The sequence below is a fragment of the Gossypium arboreum genome, chromosome 5 (assembly GCF_025698485.1).
Source record: "Gossypium arboreum isolate Shixiya-1 chromosome 5, ASM2569848v2, whole genome shotgun sequence".
NCBI classification, from domain to species: domain Eukaryota; kingdom Viridiplantae; phylum Streptophyta; class Magnoliopsida; order Malvales; family Malvaceae; genus Gossypium; species Gossypium arboreum.
In genome coordinates this window covers 803637-817748 of record NC_069074.1, presented here as the reverse complement: position 1 = coordinate 817748, position 14112 = coordinate 803637, and the positions used below count along the sequence as shown (strand labels likewise).

Below are 14112 nucleotides of genomic sequence, written 5' to 3'. Positions count from 1 at the left end.
AGAGGAGGAGGAGGAAAATATGTATGAATATTCAACTAGCATGGCTAATTTGTATGTTTTAGGCTCATGGACTAAATTGAATAAAAGTAAAATTTTATGGGCAATTTTGTAAAAAAAAGTTAGAAATGACCAATTTGCATGAAATGAATTATTTTATTATTTAAATTACAAAATTGAATGAAATTATTAATTTAGCTCAATATAAGGGAAAAACATGTTTTAAGGATTAAATTGAAAAGTGTTGAAATTATGGAAAATTCTGACATTTTATAGAATTCATAGGCTGTTATCAATTTGTGTGAGAATAACGGCTGGAAATAAGGATTAAATTGCAATAATTTTATTTTATTTTAACCTAAGGATGAAATCGTCATTAATTAAAAGTTTAGGGGTAAAATGATAATTTTGTTTAGAGCATTAGTTGAATGTATTATAACATGAAATAAATGAAAACAACGATCAAATTTCTTTATAAAGATCCGGATGACTTGAATACGAGACTTGAACGTGGAAAAGAAAAGATATCGGATTAATGAAATATCTGATAAATGAATCGGTAACTCTGGTAATGCTCCATAACTCTATTCCGGTGACGGATTCGGGTTAGGGGCGTTGCAAGCCAACACCTTTGGCTAAATTATAATATCACATACTCAACATTAAAACCCTATACATGCCATAGACTCGAAATACTAGGATTTACTTACAGTGATAATATCTCCGGCGAACTCCAACCCGAGCAGGTAACCGAAGTCAACAATCTATAAAACAGAGGAATGTAACAACGGAGTAAGCTTTCATAAGCTTAGTAAGTCTTAAGCAATGCAAACAAATAAACGCAATTATACTTCGATTATTCAATTTCTTAAGTGGCCATATTCTAGGTATATTGCCATCTGGCCGAATACACACAAACACATAATGCACGTTCAGCATTCTTATCACACTTAGCATTTGATAGCTTATGCATAACATTTCACTCACGTTCATTTCAAACTTATCATTCGATTATAAAAGCATATTGCATTTTTACCAACATGTTATACTTGCCATTAGGCCATATAAGCATGATACAATACACTATCATTTCATCTTTAACATTCGGCTAAACCCTTATCTTACAAGGAACACCGAATTCACATAACATACCATTTCACCGGCATTACGCCTGTTAGGCACGAAGGCCCTAATACACATCACCAGCACGAAGCCTGCTAGGCACGAAGGCCCGAATACATATCATCGGCACGAAGCCTGCTAGGCACGAAGGCCGAATACACATCACCGGTACTAAGCCTGCCAGGCACGAAGGCCTGAATAATACACATCACCGGCACTAAGCCTGCTAGGCACGAAGGCCCGAATATAATACCAGCACTAGGCCTGCGGGATTTATCCCGGATATAATACCAACACGAAGCCTGCGAGATTTAACTCGAATACACATCAAATATCATGCATATTTAATCGTATATTAATACATCTCATTCAACATATCACATTCGTAGTCATTTACAACATTCGGGTATAAGCTCCATATGAACACCATCGTTTACATTTTGGTTCAAAAGTCATTCATAAATATCACATATCCATTTAACCATTCAAACTTAACCCATAGTGACCATTCGACTATAAGTCATATACATAAATTATTTATCGCACAACTTAATTCAAGTAGAACCAAAAGGTCACGATTCATCTAATATATACATATTGCTCACTGATTCACACACAACCTTTCAAATTAACAATTATAAGATGGTTTCGCACATAGCCCATCCTTATCAATAATTTACGATGGTTTTACTCTTACTCACATATATGTCATAGGCATTTTTACCTATGCTTTGCAATTCACATTCATGATTCAATTCCAATCGATTTAACATGCATAAGTACATATCACATACCTTAATAATTTACTTTACGGAACGAATCCACATATCGTATTAGCCCATAGTCTTATAGCACCACACTTTTAATAGTTTACCTCATCGAAGTTCACATTTAATCACTTTAGTGCCAAGCCATATTCGGCTACCACAAAGGACTAATAATAATAATTTTATACACATCATGGTTTCCTTTAGGTATTTAATAATCACAAATCGTGATATCTCCACCAGCACATATACGGCACAGTTTATTCATTGTAACACTCATTTAGTGCATCAAATTTCCAAATCCAATTCAACTTAAGGATAATAGCCATAATCGACATAGCCTTAAATCATTACATATTCGCACATTAACTAAATAAAATTTACATTCCTTTTCCATATTAATTTAACTCTTGGGCATATAAAAAGGAATCAAGCTTAAACACTTAAGAACTTACCTTGAATGTTGCCGAACGATTACAACGGCTATTCGATTACTTTCTCTTTTCCCTTATCCGAATTTGGCCCCTCTATGCTCTTGAGCTTAAATTCAAAGATTTTAAACTAGTCATTATTCGACTATTCGAGCATCACTTTCAAAATATAATCTATACATATATATATATATATATATATATTCGACTTTCACACCTACTGATCATAGTAAGCTTATAAGAAATCAATAAGCAACTCATTAACAAATTTTTGTCAATGTTTACCACATAATCATAATTTCACTGCAAGCTGCCTTCATGAGCAATAGTCACTAAATCATTTATAACTGGAGCTATGCAACTCCAAATTAAGTTCCGTTAATTTTCCCTGAAGATAGACTCATATATCTTTCATCCATAAAATTTTCAGAATTTTTGGTTTGGCCAATCAATACCAGATTTTTCTTAAAGTTTTCCCTGTTTCACTATTTGACTAATCTGACCACTCCTCACTACGAATCAAATTTATCATTTTACAGAATTCAAAATATGTTCTTGTTTATTTCATTTGAAACTATACTCATTAAGGAGTCTAAGCATATAAATTTCATCTTATGAACATTTTTGTACAATTTATAATGATTTTGTAAAGACAGAACAGAGGATCTAGAAGTTATTCTGACTCTGTCCCACATCACTTCAAATATCTCATTATCGGAAATTCTTTTGCTTACACGGTTTGTTTTATAAGAAACTAGACTCATTAATATTTAATTACATAATTTATTCAGCTTCTAACTCATCTCCCACAATTTATAGTGATTTTCCAAAATCACGTTACTGCTGCTGTCCCAAACAGATTTATTACCAAATCACTCTTTCACACATACCTTGCATGCATGTTATTTAAACATGCATATCACCAATCAATCATCACATATCTATAATTTTACTTAAGCATAATCTTCATTTCATCATTTTAAAGCACAACATGTTAGCCGATTTTTCCCTTAGCATCTAAGGCACATGCATGCTCATTTGCTTGGCTCAACTTCACCTATCTTCCATTTTTCATCAAAAGGACATGAAACAACAACCATTTCCTTCATTTTAATTCATGACCGAATGCTCAAAACACAACCAAAAATCAAAATATGCTTCATGAGTTAGGGTAGAATCAAGAAGAACTCATGAACATCAAGATAGAAGCAAACTACCATGAACTTACCTTGGATTTTTCTTCCCCAAGTGACCGAACATTCAAGAGCTCTTTTCCTCTCCTTTCTCTTCTATTTTCAGCTTTCATGAACAAGAATGAACAAAAACCTTCCTTTTCTTCCTTTTTGTTATTCTATTACTAAACATTTTATGACACAAAATAACATATATTATTTGATCTTCAATAAAAAAATTTGCACATGTTGTCTACCATTAACACCATGGCCGGCCACTACACATAAAATGGGGAGTTTGACATGCAAATCCTCCTATTTTGCACTACTATTTATTAGGCCACTACATATTAGCCTATAGCATTTTCAAAAATTTTCACATAGGTCCTATTTCATAATTTCACTCACAAATGGCAGAATCAAAGCATGGGATTTTCTCACATGCACTTTCACATGAAATAAACACATAATATAACATTTGATTATTTTTGGGACTCGGTTTTGTGATCCCGAAACCACTTTCTGACTAGGGCCAAATTAGGGCTGTCACAGTGTGGCACACACGGCTGAGACACACGCCCTTGTCTCTGCCCGTGTGCTCAACCCTAAGCATTTTGTTTCTCGAATTTAAGATGCAAGGGACATACGGTCAAACCACATGCCTATGTGCCAGGCCATATGTCGCACACGGTCAAGACACACGCCCGTGTGTCTACCTGTGTGGACGAAAATAGGCCATTCCAAGGCCACTTTTCTCATTCTTTTCAAAATTTACCTACATATAACACTACACACCAATATATCCAAACCAATCAACCAATTTAAGTCAATAATTTATATTTTAAACATATTTTAAGCATAATTTATAACACATTACTCAAATTGCATAAACATACTATATTAATTCTATCCATCGAATACTAAAACTATTACTAAATATATATGCACATGCACATACATATTCATATATATAAGACTTTCACACCCATATCTTAAATATAACTCTTTTCCAATCCTATACATGCCATATAAACTGTAAGGTACTATACAAAATCTACTGGAGAAAATCTGAATAGTGTGGCCGGATGTGTTGATCTAATCCTCCAATCTCACGTTAATCTACAAAGAACAATATACACACGAGTAAGCTTATAGAAGCTTAATAAGTTCATAGGCTTAAAAAAATAAATAAATTTTCAGAACTTTTTCCTTTCCTCGATCTAGCTTCATATTTGAATCTTCCGGATCTAAATAAATAAATTTAATTATCAATTCAATACATTTCATGTTCATATGCATCATTCTCTATAATTCAACTATTATTTATAGTTCATTCAAAGCTGTCTACTTGAGTCATAGTCACTATATTATTTATAACTTGAGCTAAGGAACTCCAAATTAAGATCCGTTAATTTTCCCTGAAACTAGACTCAAATATATTTTTACTATAAAATTTTAAGAATTTTTGGTTATCCAATAAGTACAGTTTATTCTTTAAAGCCACCCCTGTTCTGCTGTCGACAGTTCTGACCCTTCTTCACTAAAAATTAATTATCTCTTCATACAGAATTCAAATGATGTTCTCGTTTGTTTCTATTAAAAATAGACTCATTAAGGATTATAGAAATATAAATTTAAGCCCATAATTGTTTTTATTAAATTTTTTATGATTTTTCAAAGTCAGAACAGGGGAACCCGAATTCATTTTGACCTTGTCTCACAAAATTCATTATATCTCAAAATTTATAAATCCATTGCTTACACTATTTCTTCTATGAGAAACTAGACTCAATAATATTTAATTCCATATTTTTTTCATCTTCTAATTCGATTTCTAAAATTTATGGTGATTTTTCAAAGTTAGTCTACTGCTGCTGTCCAAACTGTTTTTGTGCAAGCTGTTTATTATCATTTTTCCCCTAAGCTTTTAATAAATGATAATTTCATCCCTACTCAATTAGCCTCTCAATTGAGCTGATTTTTCTCAATTAACATTTTATTATATCACCTTAAACTAGTTTACAACCTTTATGAATCAGAATTTCAGTAATAGACTTTAATTCCAAGCATTTTCACAATTAGGTCCTAAAAATCAATTTCTATTGAAATTACCTAATAAAATCATCTCATAAACAAATTAAAGCTTTAATTTCATTCTATTTCATCATAAACTTACAGTACTCAACCATGGTGACTTTCAATTTCATCCATGAAATAAAAAACTAATGAATTTAATAGTAGGACCTAGTTGTAAAAGTCTTAGAAACACAAAAATTACAAGAAAAAGGCAAGGACTAACTCACTTGATGCAAAAATTATGAAATATCATCTTAGAGAACCCTCCTATGGCGTTTTTAGCTGCTGGAATTGAAGAGAAATGAAGAGAAATCTAGATATTTCCTATTTAGTCCTAGTTTTATTTAGTTAATTTTGCAATATTCCAATTTTACCCTTAATATATCAAATTTTCTGCTGATTTCATACCCTTGCCGTCCAGCCCAAATAAATTTTGGGTCTAATTGCCTTTTAAATCCTTTCTCATTAGACTTTTAAGCTATTTAATCATTCTAGCAACTTTTACACCTATTACAATTTAGTCCTTTTCATTTAATTGACTACCCAAACATTAAAATTTCCTAACGAAATTTTAATACCACATTAATAACATTTCATAAATATTTATAAAATTATTTTTGACTCGGTTTTACGAGATAGAGGTCTCGATACCTTGTTTTTACCCAATTTCTTCAATAATTTCTTTTTCTATCTAATCACTAAATTGGTAAAATTTTTCTATCAATATTTTCATACGATTTTCCTATCATATCAATTTTCAAGCAAAAATATTGAAATAAATTTCTCTTTAAATCGGATCTATGGTTACGAAACCATTGTTCCGATAACCTTGAATTTAGGCCATTACAACTCTCCCCCCTTTAAGGATTTTCGTCCTCGAAAATCTCACCAGTAAAGAGGTTTGGGTATTGTTTCCTCATTACCTCCTCCGGTTCCCATGTCGCTTCCTCAATCCCGTGCTTTTGCCATAATACTTTCACCAAATTTATCTTCTTATTTCTAAGCTCTTTTGTCTCCCTTGCCAATATCTTGGCTGGTTCTTCACTGTAAGTCATATCCGGTTGAATCTCTACTTCTGTCGGAGAAATAACATGTGAAGGATCTGATCGATATCGTCGTAACATAGATACATGAAAAACATTATGGATTCTATCAAGTTCCGGTGATAATGCCAATCGATAAGTGACCGGTCTAATTCTTTCTATGATTTCATATGGCCCGATAAATCTTGGACTCAGTTTACCCTTTCGACCGAATCGGAGAACTTTCTTCCAAGGAGACACTTTCAAAAATACCTTGTCACCGACTTGAAATTCAATCTCTTTTCGTTTAAGGTCGGCATATGATTTTTGACGATCGGAAGCTGCTTTTAGACTATCCCGAATAACCTTTACTTTTTCTTCTATTTCCAGGATCAAATCAACCCCATGTATCTTCCTTTCACTAACCTCTGTCCTATATAACGGTGTTCTACATTTTCTACCATACAAAGCTTCATATGGAGCCATTTTAATACTGGACTGATAACTGTTATTGTAAGCAAATTCAATCAAAGGTAGATACCTCTCCCAATTACCTTCAAACTCTAGTATACAACATCGGAGCATATCTTCCAATACTTGAATTACACGCTCAGATTGACCATCCATCGAGGATGAAATGCGATCTTTGAAATACAACCGAGTACCCAAGGCTTCTTGCAATTTGTCCCGAAGCGAGGCGTAAATCGGGATCTCTATCGATATAATGGAGACAGGCACTCCATGTAGCGACAATCTCAGATATGTACAGATTCACTAGTTTATCTAAAGAATAATCCATACGTGCGGAATAAAGTGAGCTGACTTTGTTAATCGGTCAACAATCACCCAAATAGCATCTTTTTTCCTTGGAGACAAAGGTAGCCCCGATACAAAATCCATAGTGATTCTTTCCCATTTTCATTTTGGTACAGTAATTGGCTGAAGTAACCCCGAAGGTACCTGATATTCAGCTTTAACTTGTTGACATATTAAACACCTTGATACAAACTCAGAGATATCACGTTTCATTCCCGACCACAAGTACATCTTTTTCAGATCATTATACATTTCATTACTCCCGGATGTCTGGACATAATACTGCTGTGAGCCTCGCGTAGAATCTTACATATGAGCTCTAAATTCGAGGTACACATACCCTACCTCGAATAATAAACAACCATCGAACCAATCAAATTCGAATCATTACGACTCACACTGTGCCCGTTTAACTTGTAACTTCTCATCGTTCTTCCGAGCTTCACATATTTCTTTGTAAAAATGTCGGTTTAGCTCTTAATTCGCTAGATTGAACCATCATCATCAATGATAACCGGGTATTCATAGCTCGTAAAGCAAACAGAGATTTCCGGCTCAAAGCATCAGCTACAACATTAGCCTTACCCGGATGGTAATCAATAATCAAATCATAGTCCTTTATCAGTTCAAGCCACCTGCGCTGTCTCAAATTCAAATCTTTCTGTGTCATCAAATATTTCAAGCTTTTATGATTAGTATAAATATGACATTTCTCACCGTACAAGTAATGCCGCCATATCTTCAGCGCAAATACAATAGCAGCTAATTCAAGATCATGTACTAGGTAATTTCCTTCATGTGGTTTAAGTTGTCTTGAAGCATAGGCTATTACTTTACCTCCTTGTATCAAAACACAACCTAAACCATTTAATGAGGCATCACTATAAATAACAAATTCCTTACCCGGTTCAGGCTGCACTAATACAGGTGCTTTCGTTAATAGGTCTTTCAATCGGTTGAAACTTTGTTGACATTCATCAGTCCACTCGAACTTTACATCTTTTGCAATAATCGAGTCATTGGAGAAGCTATCATAGAGAATCCTGTACAAATCTCCGATAATAACCACTAAACCCAAGAAACTTCTAACTTCGGATACATTCTTTGGTGGATTCCAATTGACAATAGGCGATATTTTACTTGGATCTACCCTAATGCCTTGGCGAGATACAATGTGTCCAAGAAAACCAACTTCTCGAAGCCAAAATTCACATTTTTGAATTTAGCATATAATCGCTTCTCTCGTAGAATTTGCAACACAATTCTCAAATGTTCGCATGTTCTTCTTCATCCCGAGAATAAACCAAAATATCATCAATGAATACTACTACAAATCTGTCTAAATGGTGCAATTTCCGGTTCATCAAATCCATGAATACTGCAGGTGCATTAGTTAGCCCAAACGGCATAACTAGAAACTCATAATGCCCGTACCTGGTTCTAAAGGCTGTTTTTGGCACATCTGACTCCTTTACTCGTAACTGATAATAACCCGATCGAGGATCAATCTTTGAAAACACAGTAGCACCTTTCAGCTGATGAAATAAATCATCAATTCGGGGTAACGGATACTTATTATTTATGGTTACTTTATTAAGCTACCGGTAGTCGATACACAATCTCAAAGACCCATCTTTCTTTTTCACAAACAGAACCGGAGCACCCAAAGGTGAATGACTCGGTCGGACAAAACCCCTGTCAACAAGTTCTTGCAACTGTGTCTTTAACTCCTTTAATTCTGTAGGAGTCATACGATATGGAGCTATGGAGATCGGAGTAGTTCCCGGAATAAAATCTATAGAAAATTTCACTTCTCTTTCTGGTGGCAATCTTGGTAATTCCTCTGGAAACATATCGAAAAATTCACATACCACTGAAACTGCCTGTATCTTTGACTCAGATACCTTGGTGTCGAGTACATAAGCTAAGTAAGCATCATACCTTTTTTTGACATACCTTTGTGTTGCCATTACTGAAATCACATCAGATAACCCCTCTGTCTAATCAGATTTAACCCGGAGCAACTCACCATTCTGACATTTTAGCACAATATATTTTTGTCTACAATTTACTACCGCATCATGTTGGGTTAACCAATCCATGCCCAATATCACGTCAAATTCATCAAATGGCAGTAACATCAAATCAGCCGGGAAACAATAACCTCTTACCATCAGTGGACAATTTTTACAAATTTTATCCACCAACACAGACTGGCCTAGGGGGTTCGAGACTTTAACCACAAATTCAGTAGGTTCAACAGGTAAGTTTTTAACAATTGCAAGTTTAACACATATATATGAATGCGTAGAACCATGATCAATTAATGCAGTAATATCAGTATCAAGTAAAAAAAATGTACCAGTAATAATATCAGGTGCTGAGGCATCTTCTCTGGCACGAATGGCATATGTCCTAGTAGGTGCTCGTGCTTCATACCTGCCTGCAATATCTTTCGTAGCTCCTTGGCTACCACTGACATTACCAGATAGTCGAGGTGGTCTACCTCTCGAAACTGGATTACTCGGCTTCGATATCTATTCAGCTTCTTTTTCACCTCTTTCTGGACAATCTCTGAGGAAATGGTCAAAAGAACCACATCGGTAACAAGCCCCGCTCTTTAATCAACATTCACCAAAATGAGCTTTATTACAATACTGGCATCTCGGCTTAGGAGTGCCAACACTACCAACACTGGTCACTGATGGAGTAGAAGGTCTTGGATTAGTGCGTTGAGAACCTCGCTCTCTGCCCGAATACCCAATGGCTGAAGTAGAACGATCCTGACACTTCTTCAATTTATTTGAAGTAGAAAACTGGGATTTTCCCATTGGTCTTTTTCTAAAAATTCGAGCTTCCCTCTCAGCTTGTTTCTTTTCTTTGCTCAATTCTTCTGCTTTATAAGCTCTCTCTGCCAATGTAGCAAACTCTCGAATTTCAAGAATTCTGATCAGTAGTTTAATGTCTTCATTTAACCCTTCTTCGAATCGTTTGCATATTTCAGCTTCTGACTGTACCCATTCTCGAGCATATTTACTCAATCGAACAAATTCTCTTTCATATTTAGATACTGATCTGTTACCCTGTTTCAACTCAAGAAATTTTTTTCTTTTCTGATCGAGAAACCTCTGGCTGATATATTTTTTTCTGAACTCGGTCTAAAAGAATTCCCATGTAATTTCTTCTTTCGGAACAACTGAAGCTTTAGTATTCCACCAATGGTAAGCTGTGTCTTTTAGCAGTGAGACGGCACATTTCAGACATTCTTCTGGTGTACAAGATAATTCCTCCAGAACCCGAGTAGTGTTTTCTAACCAGAATTCAGCCCGTTCGGAATCATCATCAACTGCTGCTCAAATTCTTATTTATATTTTGAATTTTATCTCTGGAGCTTTCCTTTTCTATGATTCAAGACTTGTACCTTGTGGGATCTCGGGAACCGGTGGAGGAGCAGGAGGGAGCTTAAACTTGCTGCACTCTGAGGTTAGTTCTTAAGTATTGATTAAACCATTCATTCATCATTTGAAAGAACATTTGTTTTGCCTCCTCCCTCGACCCTCTGTCTCGGGCCTTCTCTTGCTAGTTTCTTCTCTTTGTCTTGAAGTCAAGCATGACTCGGCTTCCTCAGATTGAGCTCATCGGATGACATTACTATAAGAAAACACATTTTAAATGGTGGGAGATATCACACTATCAATAATAATTTAAATGGCATGTATAGCTAATCCGTATTTGCTACATCGGTCCTAGAACCGCTAAACCGTAACTCGATACCAATAAATGTAATACCCTACCCGTATTCATTGCGGAATAGGGTGCGAGGCATTCTTGGAGTTTTAATTAAATTTTTTTATATTCAATATAGCCTCTTTATAAATATCTAACCTTCCCTGCAATATTAAATCGAGACCAATCCACATCAACCAAATCAATTCAACATATTTTCAAGATAAATTCATGCATATTTATAAGATAACGGCATCACATATCTAAAACCAGGTTTGTTAACCATACTAATGGCTAACTTTACATTCATTTCACGTTAACATTTACTTTGTTAGGTTATACATTCCATTGATTTCCAAAATAAAGTTTCTTTATATACCGAAATCCTGAGGTTGACAGTGTGATGTGTCTCCGACCAAATCCGACCTCCGAGCTCTTAACACTACAAAACAAAGAAAAAAGAAACGGGGTAAGCACTTCGTGCTTAGTAAGCTCATGTAACAAGAATTATACTTACCTAATATTTTCAATACAATACAATAAACATCCATATATCCATTCAATGCATTATTACCCTAATATGCACAAACTCAACATTCAAGTTAGTACAATAATTTCCATGTACCAATAATATATACCATGATTGATGAGCTCATCAATATCATAATGTTCATTTCCTTGTTATTTTTTTATACTTATCCCGTTGAATTTATCGGAATTTCGATAGATTTTCAGAGGTACACATTTATTGTACAATTCCGGGTCCGTCAATTCATATTCATGTGCGCACATTTCCATTTCAGAGAGCACACTCCTGCGAACCTCAACCTTGCAGCGGGATTACCAGTCCAGGCTAAATCCCCTGCACTATAAACTCATAGAGTATTGTCGGGATTACCGGTCCGAGCTAAATCCCGCAGCGACAATTACTCTAATGAGCTTGGATCTCAATTACCAGTCGAGCTAAATTGAGACCCTAATTGGATTACTGTCCGGCTAAATCCATTTTACACATATTCTTCGGAGGCTATATCAGATAGGATCACCCGTCCGGCTAGATCCTTTTACCGTCAATTCCTTTTCAGAGATCCATCGAATTTTCCTTTCATTCAACCCGGATTTCTTCCCATTTTATCAAATATATCAATGTTTCATAAATTTTCATACAATGAACATTCAAATCATATTCACATCAATAACATACAATCTCAAGCATTTAAGAATATAATTCAAGTTACACAAACTTACCTTGATACTTGTTTGTAAACAATAAAAATCTACTAATCCCGAACTTTTTCCTTTCCTCGATCTAGCTTTGTATTTGAATCTTCCGGATCTAAATAAATAAATTTAATTATCAATTCAATACATTTCATGTTCATATGCAACATTCTCTATAATTCAACTATTATTTATAGTTCATTCAAAGCTGTCTACTTGAGTCATAGTCACTAAATTATTTATAACTTGAGCTAAGGAACTCCAAATTAAGATCCGTTAATTTTCCTGAAACTAGACTCAAATATATTTTTACTATAAAATTTTAAGAATTTTGGTTATCCAATAAGTACAGTTTATTCTTTAAAGCCACCCTGTTCTGCTGTCGACAGTTCTGACCCTTCTTCACTAAAATTAATTATCTCTTCATACAGAATTCAAATGATGTTCTCGTTTGTTTCTATTAAAATAGACTCATTAAGGATTATAGAAATATAAATTTAAGCCCATAATTGTTTTTATTAAATTTTTATGATTTTTCAAAGTCAGAACAGGGAACCTGAATTCATTTTGACCTTGTCTCACAAAATTCATTATATCTCAAAATTTATAAATCCATTGCTTACACTATTTCTTCTATGAGAAACTAGACTCAATAATATTTAATTCCATATTTTTTTCATCTTCTAATTCGATTTCTAAAATTTATGGTGATTTTTCAAAGTTAGTCTACTGCTGCTGTCCAAACTGTTTTTGTGCAAGCTGTTTATTATCATTTTTCCCCTAAGCTTTTAATAAATGATAATTTCATCCCTACTCAATTAGCCTCTCAATTGAGCTGATTTTTCTCAATTAACATTTTATTATATCACCTTAAACTAGTTTAAAACCTTTATGAATCAGAATTTCAGTAATAGACTTTAATTCCAAGCATTTTCACAATTAGGTCCTAAAATCAATTTCTATTGAAATTACCTAATAAAATCATCTCATAAACAAATTAAAGCTTTAATTTCATTCTATTTCATCATAAACTTACAGTACTCAACCATGGTGACTTTCAATTTCATCCATGAAATAAAAACTAATGAATTTAATAGTAGGACCTAGTTGTAAAAGTCTTAGAAACACAAAATTACAAGAAAAAGGCAAGGACTAACTCACTTGATGCAAAATTATGAAATATCATCTTAGAGAACCCTCCTATGGCGTTTTTAGCTGCTGGAATTGAAGAGAAATGAAGAGAAATCTAGATATTTCCTATTTAGTCCTAGTTTTATTTAGTTAATTTTGCAATATTCCAATTTTACCCTTAATATATCAAATTTTCTGCTGATTTCATACCCTTGCCGTCCAGCCCAAATAAATTTTGGGTCTAATTGCCATTTAAATCCTTTCTCATTAGACTTTTAAGCTATTTAATCATTCTAGCAACTTTTACACCTATTACAATTTAGTCCTTTTCATTTAATTGACTACCCAAACATTAAAATTTCCTAACGAAATTTTAATACCACATTAATAACATTTCATAAATATTTATAAAATTATTTTTGACTCAGTTTTATGAGATAGAGGTCTCGGTACCTTGTTTTTACCCAATTTCTTCAATAATTTCTTTTTCTATCTAATCACTAAATTGGTAAAATTTTTCTATCAATATTTTCATACGATTTTCCTATCATATCAATTTTCAAGCAAAAATATTGAAATAAAATTCTCTTTAAATCGGATCTATGGTTACAAAACCATTGTTCCGATAACC

At 33.9% G+C, this 14112-nt stretch overlaps 1 long non-coding RNA gene across 1 annotated transcript; it reads right to left on the bottom strand.

Annotated features, from left to right (window-relative positions):
- Positions 1-4309: 4309 nt before the first annotated feature.
- On the bottom strand, positions 4310-10001 carry LOC128292891 (uncharacterized). Its single transcript, XR_008282861.1, has 2 exons — positions 9766-10001; positions 4310-4608 (listed from the first exon to the last, which is right to left on the bottom strand). It is a non-coding gene; the product is annotated as an uncharacterized LOC128292891 (long non-coding RNA).
- Positions 10002-14112: the final 4111 nt, after the last annotated feature.